At 38.1% G+C, this 16007-nt stretch overlaps 1 pseudogene; it reads left to right on the forward strand.

Moving 5' to 3' along the window:
- Positions 1 to 5703, forward strand: part of LOC106988368 (protein SCO2 homolog, mitochondrial-like) — a 32584-nt pseudogene extending 26881 nt beyond the window's left edge.
- The last annotated feature ends 10304 nt before the right edge of the window (positions 5704 to 16007 follow it).

The following is a 16007-nucleotide window of genomic DNA, read 5'->3' on the forward strand; positions in this document are numbered from 1 at the left end:
ATGCTAGAGAAAGCTTTGAAATAGCGCATTCTAAAATACTAATATTTTTAATACTAATATTTTAAAATAGCACATTTTAAAATACTAATATTTCAAAATAAAACATACTACCTTCTCTGTATTGTACTGGGAAAGTTCTTGTTTGTTTTCTCTAGGGGAATTTCAATTACAATAAGCAACCACTGGACTCCACAACTGAAGTAAAGTAGGGCATTCTAAGTGTAAAAGTCAGAGGACTTCACACCTGTTTTATCACCCTTAGTTCTTGCTTAAATGCTGCTGGTAAATATGCGTGGGCTTCACATCACGGTCTTCTCAAGAGACCAGAAACTACTCAAAGGAAACACTTAACTCACAAAAGTGCACCACTTCCAGGCTGGAAGCTTCACAAGTATCAGTTCCAGTAGCTTTTCCAAGGAGAAATCTCTTGAATGACAGTCCTCTATTTGATTACCACTGGTGACAAGAAGTTCACTACTTTGCAGAGTGCATATTTGCATTGAAACTGTTTTAACCCAGCTGAAGACAGCATTTCATATCTCTAACCATTATTTTTTTTTCCAAAGTTCAGTGGGCATTTTGTTTATTAAGGATCAGTCAATACGAACTTGCTTAGGTTTAGATAAAGACCTATACAATTCACAATTTAAAATGCAGAATGTTAAAAAAATAGGCATGCCAAGAAGATAAGTATCACTTATCTTCTTAGTGGCCCTCTCTTAGCATATCTAGTATCTATATAACTTCCATTTTATATGGGCATTTGGAGACCATTGAGCCATTATCACAATGGTTTTCAACATGCTGCTGGATATAAGTAATTTTGATTTTTACATTTATCTTTGATCTGTAGTTGGTTTTACAGGGCATTCTTTCTTTTTCAGATTTTAATATCAAGATTATGATTATAAGTAAATGTAGACATTTTCCGTATTTGTTTCTTTGCTTTGTAACAGTTGGATTAGGATGAGATATATCTGACCTGTAATGTTTGTTTGAACTCACTTACAAAACTATCTGAGCCCCATGCCTTCAAAGATACGTCTTTAATAACTCTTGCTGTTGTTCAATATACAAATTTCTAAGACTTTATTTCACATATATGTATAGCCTAAAGAATAATAATGAAAAGCTTACACATGTTCTCACCACTCAGTTTCAGAGAAAGAACACTATCAGTGCCTTAGAAACCCACTCAAATCATCTATGTATGCCTCTCTCTGATAATCTCCTCCTCTCTGCCCCAACCCCCACCTATCCTGATTTTGGTTTACCATTACTTTGCTTTTCTTCACAATTTTACTATCTTTGTATGCATTGCTAAAGATTATATTCTTTAGTTCAACCAGATTTTGAAATTAAATAATGGAATCATACTCTTCTATTTCTTTTGTGACTTCATTTTTTGTTCTTGCTTTGCTCCTATATTTTTGTTTTGAGATTCATTTATGTTAATAGATGTAGCTGCAGGTCATTTTCACTATTTTATAATATTCCACTGTATGACTATGTCAAAATTTATTTATCCATTCTGTTGAGGGACATTTTGGTTGGTTTTAGTCTGAGGCTTTATTGTTGCTGCTATAGGACCATTGTGGTACACTGGTCCCAGAACTCAAGTGCCAGAATTCCTCATATATATGCACCTAAAGTGCATTTGTTGGGTTGTGAGATGCACATATGCTCAGCTTAATAGAATGTGCCTAATAATTTTCCTAAATAGCTTTAATAATTTTTTCTCATTAATTTTTTTTAATTTTATTTTTTAAAATTTACATCCAAATTAGTTAGCATATAGTGCAACAATGATTTCAGGAATAGATTCCTTAGTGCCCCTTACACATTTAGCCAATCCCCCATCCCACAATCCCTCAGTTTGTTCTCCATATTTATGAGTCTCTTATGTTTTGTCCCCCTCCCTGTTTTTATATTAATTCCTTCCCTTCACTTATATTCATCTGTTTTGTCTCGTAGAGTCCTCATATGAGTGAATTCGTATGATTTTTGCCTTTCTCTGACTGACTACTTTCGCTTAGCATAATACCCTCCAGTTCTATCCACATAGTTGCAAATGGCAAGATTCCATTCTTTTCTATTGCCAACTATCACTCCATTGTATATATATACCACATCTTCTTTATCCATTCATCCATCGATGGACATTTGGGCTCTTTCCATACTTTCGCTACTGTTGATAGCGCTGCTATAAACATTGGGGTGCATGTGTCCCTTCGAAACAGCACACCTGTATCCCTTGGATAAATGCCTAGTAGTGCAATTCTTGGGTCGTAGGGTAGTTCTATTTTTAATTTTTCGAGGAACCTCCATACTGTTTTCCAGAGTGGCTGCACCAGTTTACATTCCCACCAACAATGCAAAAGAGATCCTCATTCTCTGCTTCCTCGCCAACATCTGTTGTTGCCTGAGTTGTTAACGTTAGCCATTCTGACAGGTGTGAGGTGGTATCTCATTGTGGTTTTGATTTGTATTTCCCTGATGATGAGTGATGATGAGCATTTTTTCATGTGTCGGTTGGCTATCTGCATGTCTTCTTTGGAGAAGTGTCTCTTCATGTTTTTTGCCCATTTCTTCACTGGATTATTTGTTTTTTGGGTGTTGACTCTGATCAGTTCTTTATAGATTTTGGATACTAACCCTTTATCTGATATGTCTTTTGCAGATATCTTCTCCCATTCTTTCGGTTGCCTTTTAGTTTTGCTGATTGTTTCCTTCGCTGTGCAGAAGCTTTTTATTTTGATGAGGTCCCAGTAATTCATTTTTGCTTTTGTTTCCCTTGCCTCCAGAGACGCGTTGAGTAAGAAGTTGCTGTGGCCAAGATCAAAAAGGTTTTTCCTTCTTTCTCCTCGAGGATTTTGATGGCTTCCTGTCTTACATCTAGGTCTTTCATCCATTTTGAGCTTATTTTTGTGTATGGTGTAAGTGATCCAGGTACATTCTCCTGAATGTCGCTGTCTGGTTTTCCCAGCACCATTTGCTGAAGAGACTGTCTTTATTCCATTGGATATTCTTTCCTGCTTTGTCAAAGATTAGTTGGCCAAATGTTTGTGGGTCCATTTCTGGATTTTCTATTCTGTTCCATTGATCTGAGTGTCTGTTTTTGTGCCAGTACTCTACTGTCTTGATGATTGCAGCTTGTAGTGCATCTTAAAGTCCAGGATTGTGATGCCTCCAGCTTTGGTTTTCTTTTTCAAGATTGTTTTGGCTATTCGGGGTCTTTTCTGGTTCTATACAAATTTTGGGACTGTTTGTTTTAGCTCTGTGAAGAATGCTGGTGTTATTTTGATAGGGATTGCATTGAATATGTAGATTGCTTTGGGTAGTATCGACATTTTAACAATATTTGTTCTTCCTATCCAGGAGCATGGAATCTTTTTCCATTTTTTGTGTGTCTTCTTCAGTTTATTTCATAAGCTTTCTATAGTTTTGAGTGTATAGATTTTTCACCTCTTTGGTTAGATTTATTCCTAGGTATTACGGTTTTTGGTGCAATGGTAAATGGGATCGATTTCTTGATTTCTCTTTCTGTTGCTTCATTGTTGGTGAATAGGAATGCAACCAATTTCTGTGCATTGATTTTATATCCTGCAACTTTGCTGAATTCATGGATCAGTTCTAGCAGTTTTTTGGTGGAATCCTTTGGGTTTTCCATGTAGAGTAGCATGTCATGTGCGAAGAGTGAAAGTTTGACCTCCTCCTGGCCGATTTAGATGCCTTTTATTTCTTTGTGTTGTCTGACTGCAGAGGCTAAGACTTGCAATACTATGTTGAATAACAGTGGCAAGAGTGGACATCCCTGTCTCGTTCCTGACCTTAGGGGGAAAGCTCTCAGTTTTTCCCCATTGAGGATGATATTAGCGTTGGGTCGTTCATATATGGCTTTTATGATCTCGAGATATGCTCCTTCTATCCCTACTTTCTTGAGGTTTTTTATCAAGAAAGGATGCTGTATTTTGTCAAATGCTTTCTCTGCATTTATTGAGAGGATCATATGGTTCTTGTCCTTTCTTTTATTGATTTGATGAATCATGTTAATTGTTTTGCGGATGTTGAACTAGCCCTGCATCCCAGGTATAAATCCCGCTTGGTCGTGGTGAATAATTTTTTAATGTATTGTTGGATCCAGTTGGCTAGTATCTTGTTGAGGATTTTTGCATCCATGTTCATCAGGGAAATTGGTCTATAGTTCTCCTCTTTAGTGGGGTCTCTGGTTTTGGAATCAAGGTAATGCTGGCTTCATAAAAAGAGTTTGGAAGTTTTCCTTCTATTTCTATTTTTTGGAACAGCTTCAAGAGAACAGGTGTTAACTCTTCCTTAAATGTTTGGTAGAATTCCCCTGGAAAGCCATCTGGCCCTGGACTCTTGTTTTTTGGCAGATTTTTTATTACTAATTCAATTTCGTTACTGGTTATGGGTCTGTTGAAATTTTCTATTTCTTCCTGTTGCAGTTTTGGTAGTGTATATGTTTCTAGGAATTGGTCCATTTCTTCCAGATTGCCCATTATATTGGCATATAATTGCTCATCATATTCTCTTATTATTGTTTGTATTTCTGCTGTGTTGATTGTGATCTCTCCTCTTTCATTCTTGGTTTTATTTGGGTCCTTTCCTTTTTTGTTTTGATTAGATTGGCTAGTGGTTTATCAATTTTGTTAATTCTTTCAAAGAACCAGTTTCTGGTTTCATTGATCTGTTTTACTGGTTTTGTGTTTTTTGTTTTTTCTTTTTTTTGGTCTCAATAGCATTAATTTCTGCTCTAATCTTTATTATTTCCTGTCTTATAGTGGTTTTGGGTTTTATTTGCTGTTCTTTTTCCAATTCTTTTAGGTGTAAGGTTAGGTTGTGTATCTGAGATCTTTCTTCCTTCTTTAGGAAGGCCTGGATTGCTATATACTTTCCTCTGATGACCGCCTTTGCTGTGTCCCATAGATCTGGTTTGGCTACCCAAGGCTTGGCACAGGCTCTGTCATCTGAAGTCCCCAGCCCTCCTTTGGACCCCAGGAGGCAAGGCCCAACATATGCCGGCTCCTGTCAAGGCAGGGCCCTGGAGACACAGGCAGGCAGAGCTGGCCCCAGGGCCCTGGGCTTCAAACTAGGCTGTTGATCACCACCTTGTTTGGAGCTGGGCTGGGTGGGGTCTGGCTGGCCACCAGGGCTGAGAAGGAGCAGCGCAGCAGCAACAGTAAACGGAGGCCCTGAGCCAGGCGGCCGTGGGCCAGGGTGACTTCAGCCTGCTGAAGGCGGGGGGTGGGGGGGGACAGGCTCGCTGCAAAGCCGACTTCTGGGTCAGTGGGTGTTGATGTACTTTGGGTTCACTCACTGCCCCAACATCTGCCCAGATGAGCTGGAGAAGTTGGTGCAGGTGGTACGGCAGCTGGAGGCTGAGCCCGCCTGCCCCTGGTGCAGCCTATCTTCGTTACTGTGGACCCCGAGTGGGACACTGTCTCAGCCATGGCCCGCTACCTACAGGACTTCCACCCACGGTTGCTGGGCCTGACTGGTTCTGCTGAGCAGGTAGCCCAAGTGAGGCACAGCTACTGCGTGTACTACAGTGCAGGCCCCAAGGACAAGGACCAGGATTACATCGTGGACCACTCCATTGCCATCTACCTGCTCAGCCCTGAGCTGAGCAGATCTGAATTTTCTGTCCAAATCACAAACGCTTCCTCCTCTTTACTCAATTGATTTACTGTATTTGCTAATTAAATTAGAGCACCATCCCAAGCACGCAACATTAGCTAGGATGGAGAGGGGATGGGCATTCTCAGTATTTCTTCTGGGGAAGGAACACACTGCTCTTTTAGCATCATTGATCACAATTGATTACGTTGCTGATGTTTTACATCTCATATGTTGCTGATACTTCAAGTCACCGGATCAGTAATAGAAAATGAAGCTGAATGTAGATTTGTCAGTGTGTGTGAGACAGAACTTAAACTTCAGAGGTTTACAGCCTTGGTTCCTATCTTCATATCCCTGCTAGGTGACTTAGGAGAAATTACTTCACTAAACTACATCTTAGTTTCCCCTTCTGTAAAATAGGGAAATACCAGCACCTGAATCAAAATATTTGGGTTGGAATTTCAAAGAGTTGATGTGTGTGAAGTTCTTAGTATGCCAAAATATTATTTCTATAACAATAATGTTTTTATTGTATAAATAGTTATTTTATTTCATACAATTATCACTTATAATACTATTTATAGGTATAAATATATCAATATTAAATATTTCATATTTATAAATATAATAACTAATCTAATTTTTATTACTATCATCATTACTACACCAAGTATTATCGACTCTAAAACACCCAGATATTTTCTGTGTCTTTTACTCTGGCCTCAGAGCAGCATCTGGGAATGAAGCCAGATGCCTAGGGCTGAGGAAGGCAAGTCTTTTGTTACTAATAGAGAGACAGCCTGACTGGAGCACAGAAGCCTCCAGAAAGCAAGTCCCTCAGGGGCAATCATCTCCCCTCTCTCACACCCCTGGCCACATGCACAACATTCTTCTAACCTCCAAAGGCCAGTGTAGGGCCCAGCTCTTGGGGTTTATTTTGATAAATGTTTCAGGCCACAGAGCACTAAGAAACTTGATTCTTTCACTTTTCAAATACCAAACCTCTACCTGAAGAAGGAATGCTTAGATTAGAGCACAGAGATGAAAAGTTTTAAGTTAAACATGGAGTTCTCCCCTTAACCTATTGTCTGCTATGTTCCTCAACTCTGGAAAGTTGGAAGAAAAATATCTTCAGATAAAGACTATTATAAATCACTATTGAAAAGTTAAATATGATTTATCAAATGTTCATTTTATCTTGGAAAGCAGGGTTTTAATGGAACTGCCTTTACAGTTAAGGCCAACAATGCTCTTGAGGGAATTGTATGTATTTTAATAAAATCACTCTGCACAGTAACATAGCTCAAATTCTTTACTGTAGTTCTAAATTTTTTAGACCTCATGGTCAAAGTTTCACCTGGTTATTGTAAGAACACTGTATCTTTCTTTTTCACTGGAAAGGAGAATTATTTCTTGAGTACCTGCTAAGTGACATGTGTTTCACTTACATCGTACTAGTTAATACAGCAAATGTGCACCACCTTTACAGACCAGCAAGCGGACATTCAAAAAGATTAAAAAAACTTTCCTGAGTTCATAACACTAACAAGTGAAGGACGTAGGATTTGAACATAAGTGTGTGTGATTTGAGAGCCAAAGTCTTTAACGAAAACTGTAAAAAGTCTTCGTATTTCGACTGCGGTATTGTAGAGCACTTTCATGTCATTGCATTCAACAGTCCACATACACAGCAGCTTATCTATAATTTGCAACAATTTATGCCTCTAGGAAAACATATTTTTGAAGTCTGAGAAAACCTCAATATGAAATGTTGATCAGGTACCATCAGCAGTGAATGATCAATTCTTCTTCATGTATTTGCTTGTTTATTGACTATGTTCCTGCCATACCGTAGGCTCCATGGGAACCCAGCTTTATCCATCTTGGTCATCTCTGCATTTCCACCACCTAAGACAATTCTTGCCACCAAGAAAAAGCTCAGTAAATATTTTTGATTAAAAGGATGAATGAATGACACATTTCTAACATGCCCAGGATTATGAGTCAATAGGAATTCAAATCAATTCTGACTTTCCCTCTGGAAATGAATGATGATGGCAATACTTCTAGTACCTTGTGGCATTTTCTCATTGCAACACATATAATAGAAAAGAAGTCTTTCCTTCTTTTTTGAAAATACCAGTCAAGGGGTGCCTGGGTGGCTTAGTCAGTTAAGTGTCTGACTTCAGCCCAGGTCATGATCTCACAGTCTGTGGGGTGAAGCCCTGAGTCAGGCTCTATGCTGACAGCTCAGAGCCTGGAGCCTGCTTTGGATTCTGTGTCTCCCTCTCTCTCTGACCCTCCCCTGCTCATGCTCTGTCTCTCTCTCTCTCTCTCTCAAAAATAAACACTAAAAAAAATTTGTTTAAAGAAAAAAAGAAAATATCAGTCGCTATCTATCAAGTCCAGAGACTATTATCATTCCCTATGAGTTTGTGATGGCACCAAATCTACACTGTTGAAGCCTGAAGAATTTTCTAACTTTGTAAGACATATCAAAAATTTCTCCTAAAAGGATGGTTTCCAAATTTAGTTAATGGTGACAACTGAAGCAGTGATGCTGGGGTGACATGATAACATGTAATGCTTTAGAGTTGACATCAGGTTTCTCTCATAGGTTTCTTCCTTATTAGTTAGTTCAGTTGGTTAGAGTTTGATATAATGAGGTCAAGGTCATGGATTCAAACCCCTGGTGGAACAATTAGCTTCAGCTTGTTCCCTGACATAGGGTTAACTCTGAGCCCTTCTATTCCCCTTGACTTTGGTTCTATGCTTCAGAAAGGCCAGGATAAACAGTCACACAAAGTAGAACAGATGCTTAGTGAAGGAATTGCAGGAGAGTCATCTCTCTATAAAATCTTCAGATTTCATATTCATACTCTTCAAAGAGCTGTGCTACTGACTCACACTTCCTTAACAATTGATTTTATACATTTCCTAATTATAGCTATAAACAGTGGAATAAGTCATCTATAAACAAGTCTATAAATAACCAATTGCCTTATATAAAATTAAATATGAAAAAATACTTCCAGTGACCAAAAGTAACCCTTTGGAATAAAACTTCTACTGAAATACATTAGCCAAGAGTTTGTCTTAATGGGAAAATAGCTACTCAAGTTATTGTATGGGTGAATACACACTTATAATAAATTTTATATATAGATTCTCAGAAAATTATTAGTGACTTTATAAGCAATAACAAGAATGCATCTCATTAACTGAGAACATTTAAGTCCTAGAGGAGATCAATTCCAGGAGACACACAGCCAAGCAGTCTACTTGCAATAAGGACTTATTCAATTTAAGTCAAGAGATGAATAAGAAATTGGACCTGAATCTGGCCCACAGAAAGATGACTCCCTCTACTAAAAAAAATGGAACGTCTTTAAAATGAATCCAGATCACATTAGCTTGCTGAACCAAATGCCAAGTGTTTATTTAATTTGCTTTTCTTACTGGAACCTCCAGAGAGTGAATGATTCCACAATTCATCAAGTGAAAAAAAAAAAAAAGGTGAGGGGTAGTGAGTGGAATGTTTCCTTTGGAAACCAATGTTGCCCTTGAATTTGGCCAAGCTGCCATCCATGAAATGAGGACACCCCCGCCCCCATCACTGCCTTGGTTATCACCATACTCCACGAATGAATATTTTGGTTGTCCTTTTTTACCATAATAAATTCTTGGCTAATATCTGGGTAAATACTGATTGAGATGACATTTGGAGAAGCTAAGACAATCTCTAATATATTACTTTTAACGTAAGTCATTCTCTTAACTTTTCACTCATCGCTCCTTTTTTAGAGACAATGCCTTGGTTCTTTCTTTCTTCTTCCCTAAGTAGTCTTGCACATTCAATTACAGACAGACATGGCCAACACTAGGTATAATTGAGAACCACGTAGTGCTCGCATTTGGTGTTCGCAAGTTTCCTCTTTTCACGGGTTGAGTCGTTCCAGCAAGCTCATCCTCAGCCCTGTGTCTCCTCAACCTGTCCCTCACCCTCACATTCCTACCCTCATTACAATCTGTGCACAGAGATACAGTCCTATCAGCTGTTCACATTTGAATGCAATTTCTATTAAGCTCCTATCTTATCAAAAGATTTCTAAACTTCAAAATTCTTTCTCCTTATTAAGATATGTAGAGTAGATCAGAAAAAAAAGGTGGGTTTGGATTAGTTTTTGTTTTGATATGTTCAATTTTCTAGAAGAAGCGTGGAGTCATAAAATGAGCAGAGGCTTAGTGACTCCTCAGACCTATGTCTGAACTCTTTCTAAGACTTCATACTGTCTTGACAGGAGGGAATAGTAAGTCTACATAAAGGTGATGTTAATATTACTGAGACCATTTGTAAAAAACAATAAAAGCACTTCCTTGTATGGCATTCCTCCCATCTGTGGTTTCACTGTCCAACGTTTCAGTTACAGTGGTTAACTGTATGTGAAAATGAATAATCCTCCTTATGACATATCATTATTAGGTCAGTAGGAGGCTAACACCCCATCACGGTACCTACACCATTCACCTCACTTCTTCTCCCTATGTAGGCATTTTATCTTCTCACATCATCTCCAGAAGGATGAGTACAGCCTAAAAAGATATTTTGAGAGAGAGACCACATTAGCATCATTTTTATTAGGGTATATTATTGTAATTTTTCTATTTTATTATCTATTATAAGGTTGTTAGTCTTTTACTGTGCCAAATTTATAATCTTTATCACAGGTATGTACATATAGTAAAAAACATAGTATATATAAGGTTCAGTACTATCCACAGCTTCAGACGTCTTCTGGGAGTTTTGGAACCTATCTCCTGTAGATAAAGGGGAGGGACTACTGTACATAAGATGCAATACATACAACTTGTTATTATCTAAGCAGTGAAGCCCTCTGTTTCCCGTGAAGTGGGAAGCACGATTACCTTTTAAGAGTAAAGTGAATGTAGCACAGTAATAAAATTGCATAATATTAGAACAGCTGCTGTGGGAAGCCTGAACAGATTAGAAGAATAGTCAGTAAAACAGCATCCAACAATGCTATGGTTCTGGCTGAGGTAGAGACTGTATCTTGTTCAGGCACTATCATGCAGGGTGCAGATACCCTGGTATAGGGTCAGAGGGAGCAGACTGTTTGCTTGGTCCAGAGTCTGAGTAACCTCTGTTTGTTAGCCATTTGAAAGACATTCTTGTCAACGACTTCACAGGCTTAGCCCTCCACTGGGAAAGCAAAACCAGCTCTGGAGTCTGGTCTAAGTCAAAGATACACTAAACATTCATTAAGGATGCTTCTGCCTTGGGAAGCCCAGATTCCTGACTCAGCACCTACTTTCTAAGCAGGAAACTGAGAAACCCTGTTTGGTTATGACTGTGGAAGATTTACTTCCTAGCTCCAGCATCCTGCTCAAGCATTCTTTTGTCTCTCTTTCTCTTTTAGATTAAACAAAAATGATTTGGTGCAAGATGTGGGACCCATGTCATGGGTGGCTATTTATCTTGGATCTCCTTGCACTTTCTATCACCATTGTTCACACATTTGCACTCTTGATCAGAGTTGGGTCATCTTTTTTGGAATTTAGATAGATAAGAAATATAGTTTCTCTGTTGGGTGACCTACTTTTAGTAAGCTATTCTGTAAAAAGCCTCAGGATGATTCAGTTATATATTCTCTTTAAATGTGCTACTGTCTTTATTGGTCCATTCACACCTCCATTGCTCCTTTCCTACTACCCAGTTTGGGTAGGCACTGAATCCTCTCCCAAGAACCATCACCGACTTCAGTGAGTAGGATCTGTTGAGGGTTCTTGGAGAGATTAGAGAAAAGATGCACCTTAGAACAGTGTCACAAATTGGCAAAAAGTCTCAGAGATGTGCTGGGGGTATCTAGGGGCATGGAGGCAAAGAGCTGCACTGCATCCCCTCTAGGATGTAGAAAGCTCCCCATCACCTGAAACACTCCAAAAGACACGGTCATCTGGAATGGACAAAAAGGAAATCTCTCAAGGATGCTGTATAGGGCAATCCTGTGTTGAGAGAGTTTAACACTTCCTTTAGAAAAGGAAGCTTTTACTATAGATCTCACATAACCACAAGTACAGAGAGGAGGAGAGATACGGTATTCCTTAAGTTCCCTTCTAACTCCGTGATTCTGTAAACCCAGCTTAATCTGCAGATTTTAGGTGAGGTGGGTAACTACAAGCTGAATGCTATTTTCTCAATTAACTTCAGGCTTTTTCATGTAGAAAAAATTTCAGTGTGTAGCCTGGCTTTGCTGCTCTTCTGGTTTCAAAGAAGTGCATAAGTTTATTGTAAAATCATATCAAAATTCCAAGTTTTCTCATAAGTGGCTTTACAGCTATGACCATCTAGAGCATGACCAGAAAACCATGTCTTAGTTTGAAGATGGTTGTTTTGAAAGTAGGTTTGATTGGCGGTTGATTATCCGTGGCTGTGAAGTCAAGATCCACATGGATAAAGAAAATTCACGTATAACCCCAAAATTTCATGCCAATGTAAACAACAAGGGAATAAAGCCACCAAATAAAATTCCCATCCTTGCCTGGTTCAGTCTTCAATGGATGTGTTAATAAGGAGTGAAGTGGGCAGAAGGGTCACCAGTGGGAGAATGTCTGGGTAAGTAAGGATCCTAGCAAATCTATAAGCTTGGATAATAGAATGGTACAGTGAGAAGTCCAGATTCAAGGTGATTGATTATCCACAGTTTGCTGTTGAGAAAATTATCTTCTCTATTAACACAACTGAGGTCCAGAATGGTTTTCACACAACTCAGCTATGGTATTTTCCTCAGGCATCAAATCGGCCTCCTGGAGTTATAACTGTTTGGTCCCAAGGATTACTCAACTATACATACACAGACTCTGTATAGACCCAAACGAAAAAAGCACACTGTTGTCACATAAATAATAAAGCCAAACGTGCTAATGCTTTGCTGCCTTTGCAGTGATCCACTAGGGAACTTTTGCCAAATAGACTGGAATCGAGTCAATGTTACATTTTTAAAAGGAAAAGAAATTCTAAGCATAGAAGTGTGCCAGTTATCCATCTGACAAAGTTGATAGATAAATATATCTGTAAGTTTCTTCTTTTTATGGACTCCAATGGTCTCTAAACTTTTTAAAATACCCCCATCAATAAAAAATATTGGAGAATGCATGCCTGGTAAGTATTCGTTATAAAATTATTAATTTACATATGTATGTGATATTAAGCTACTCTAAAAAATATGTTCTAGATGCAATAATATTTAAAAGCATTTAAAATGATGTAATAAGCATAAAATAAACATTAAAAATGTCTTGCAAATTATTATACCTCCATACTACCACTGACTAATATCCTAACACATGGTATAGACCGAGTTTGATGCATTGTTAACTGGGGTTGACTTAAATCCACATTTTAAAATAGATGTACTGATATTTGTGAATTTTTACTGACTTCTTGTCAGATCCTCTTAATGTGGCTGATAAAGAGCTCCTACCAAGAGCAGAAGTGTCAACTCTGCTATGGTCTTGTTATGGCCTTCAGCTTGCATTATTTTTACTTTGCATTTGAATTTTCTGTGCAAGATATTTCATGTCATTTAGCTCCATAATTGTGAATGTTAACCTTATAAATATATACATGAAAATATAAAAATAAAAATATATAAATGACATAAAAATATGACCCCCAAATGCACTTATGGAAACCCTTGAATTACAAGGTATTACGAAGCACTGGTAGTCATCAATCACACGAAGCTACCAGGGACAGCTCTTCGTGATGTGGAACTCCTATCCTACCTACAAGACAGCTTCCACACTAGCTGACAAATGGGCAGGTGGTGGCATCAATGGTACTGCATACAGTAAAATTAGTTGTATATAATAACAAAAAACGGTAAGTTAGACTTTATCGAAGTTCTAAAACCTCTGTACATCAAAGGGCAGTATCCACAGAGTAAAAGGACAATTCACAGAATGTGAGTAATATTTTTAAATCACACATGTGATAAGGAATTAATGTCGAGAATACATAAAATCCCCAACATTCTACAACAACAACAACAAAAACAAGCAGCCCAATTAAAAAATGGGCAAAGGTCTTAAGTCCTTTCTCCAAAGAAGATATACAAATGGCCAATGAGCACATAAAAGCATTCTCAACATCACTAACCATTAGGAAAATGCAAATCAAAAGTTCACTGAGATAATACTTCACACCCATTAGGCTGGCCATGATAAAAAAATAAACAAATAACAAGTGTTGGCAATGTGGAGAACCTGGGGAGAGATTGGAAATTCGTGCTCTGTTGGTGGTTATGTAAAATGCTGCAGTCACTGTAGAGACAGTTGGGAGGTTCCTTGAAAAGTTACACATAAAATTACCATATGATCTGGCAATTCTACTACTAGGTGTATACCCCAATGAATTGAAAACGGACAAAAACAATACTTGAATGCCAATGTTCACAGCAGCCAAAAGGTGGAAACAACTCAAATGTCTTTCAGTGGATGAATAAATAAATCATCGTGGTATACCCATACAATGGAATGAAATTCTGATACATGGATGAACTATAAAAACACTAAGCTAAGTGAAATAAGCTAGACACAAAGAATAAATATCATATGATTCCATTCATATGAGGTACCTAAAATAGGCAAATTCATAGAGACAGAAAGTAGAATAGAGGTTACCATCAGCTGAGGAGAGAAGGGAATGAGGAATTATTATTTAATGGGTCCAGAGTTTCTGTGTGGGATGTTAAAGAAGTTTTTAAAGTAGATAGTGCTGATGGTTACATTACATTGCGAACATATTTATTGCCACTGAATTGTATTTAAAAATGGTTAAAATGGTAAACGTTATGTGTTATATATTTTACCACACAAAAAAAATCACCAGAAAATTAGTGAAGCTTAATTTTTTAAGGTTAATTTAAATTAAATTTTTATTATATTCTTTTGGCATAATTATAGGTCGCCTTATACTCCCTTTATAGTTCCTTACTCTGGAGACCTCTAATTTTAAATCAAACTGCACTTATTAGTGATTGGAAGGGGACTTACAAATAATGTAAGGTTTATGTATGCCTTGGAATTGTCACGTACATGATACCTCCTGGGCCCCCACATGTTGTTTTACAAGTGTGCTACACAATGGTGTTTCCTGGCTGCTGCAGAGGGTGAATGGGTCTGAAATCTAACTTGTGCTGCACTCTCCAAGCCATGAGCTTCATCTACGTCATCCTAGATGAAGGGGTGCAATTATTTAAATCATTTTGAAAAGTGTGCAAAATCATCATATGTGTAATAACCAATAGTTCTTGCTATTACTATGTAAGTTTGAAAACCTAATGTTGAAACAAATAATTTCACGGATTTCATACCAATATTCAAATGCATCTTTCTTGACATGTCTAGAAAAAACTGTTGCCCAGTTGATATGCCATCTTGTTAGCCAAGGCAGTAAAAATCCTTTGATTTTTCTGAATGAAAAATGGTGACCACAATCGTCAAATGGAGCAGGGTAAGCTGTTAAGTATCCAAGTTCCTAATCAAACCCACATTCAAGAGATGCTCAACATCACTCCTCATCAGGGAAATACAAATCAAAACCACACTCAGATATCACCTCACGCCAGTCAGACTGGCCAAAATGAACAAATCAGGAGACTATAGATGCTGGAGAGGATGTGGAGAAATGGGAACCCTCTTGCACTGTTGGTGGGAATGCAAACTGGTGCAGCCACTCTGGAAAACAGTGTGGAGGTTCCTCAAAAAATTAAAAATAGACCTACCCTATGACCCAGCAGTAGCACTGCTAGGAATTTACCTAAGGGATACAGGAGTACTGATGCATAGGGGCACTTGTATCCCAATGTTTAGAGTAGCACTCTCAACAATACCCAAATTGTAGAAAAAGCCTAAATGTCCATCAACTGATGGATGGATAAAGAAGTTGTGGTTTATATACACAATGGAGTACTACATGGCAATGAGAAAGAATGAAATATGGCCCTTTGTAGCAACGTGGATGGAACTGGAGAGTGTGATGCTAAGTGAAATAAGCCATACAGAGAAAGACAGATACCGTATGGTTTCACTCTTATGTGGATCCTGAGAAACTTAACAGAAACCCATGGGGGAGGGGAAGGAAAAAAAAAAAGAGGTTAGAGTAGGAGAGAGCCAAAGCATAAGACACTCTCAAAAACTGAGAACAAACTGAGGGTTGATGAGGGGGTGGGAGAGAGGGGAAGGTGGGTGATGGGTATTGAGGAGGGCACCTGTTGGGATGAGCACTGGGTGTTGTATGGCAACCAATTTGACAATAAATTTCATATATTAAAAAAATGAAAATA

Source organism: Acinonyx jubatus, chromosome C1 (assembly GCF_027475565.1).
Source record: "Acinonyx jubatus isolate Ajub_Pintada_27869175 chromosome C1, VMU_Ajub_asm_v1.0, whole genome shotgun sequence".
Taxonomy (NCBI): domain Eukaryota; kingdom Metazoa; phylum Chordata; class Mammalia; order Carnivora; family Felidae; genus Acinonyx; species Acinonyx jubatus.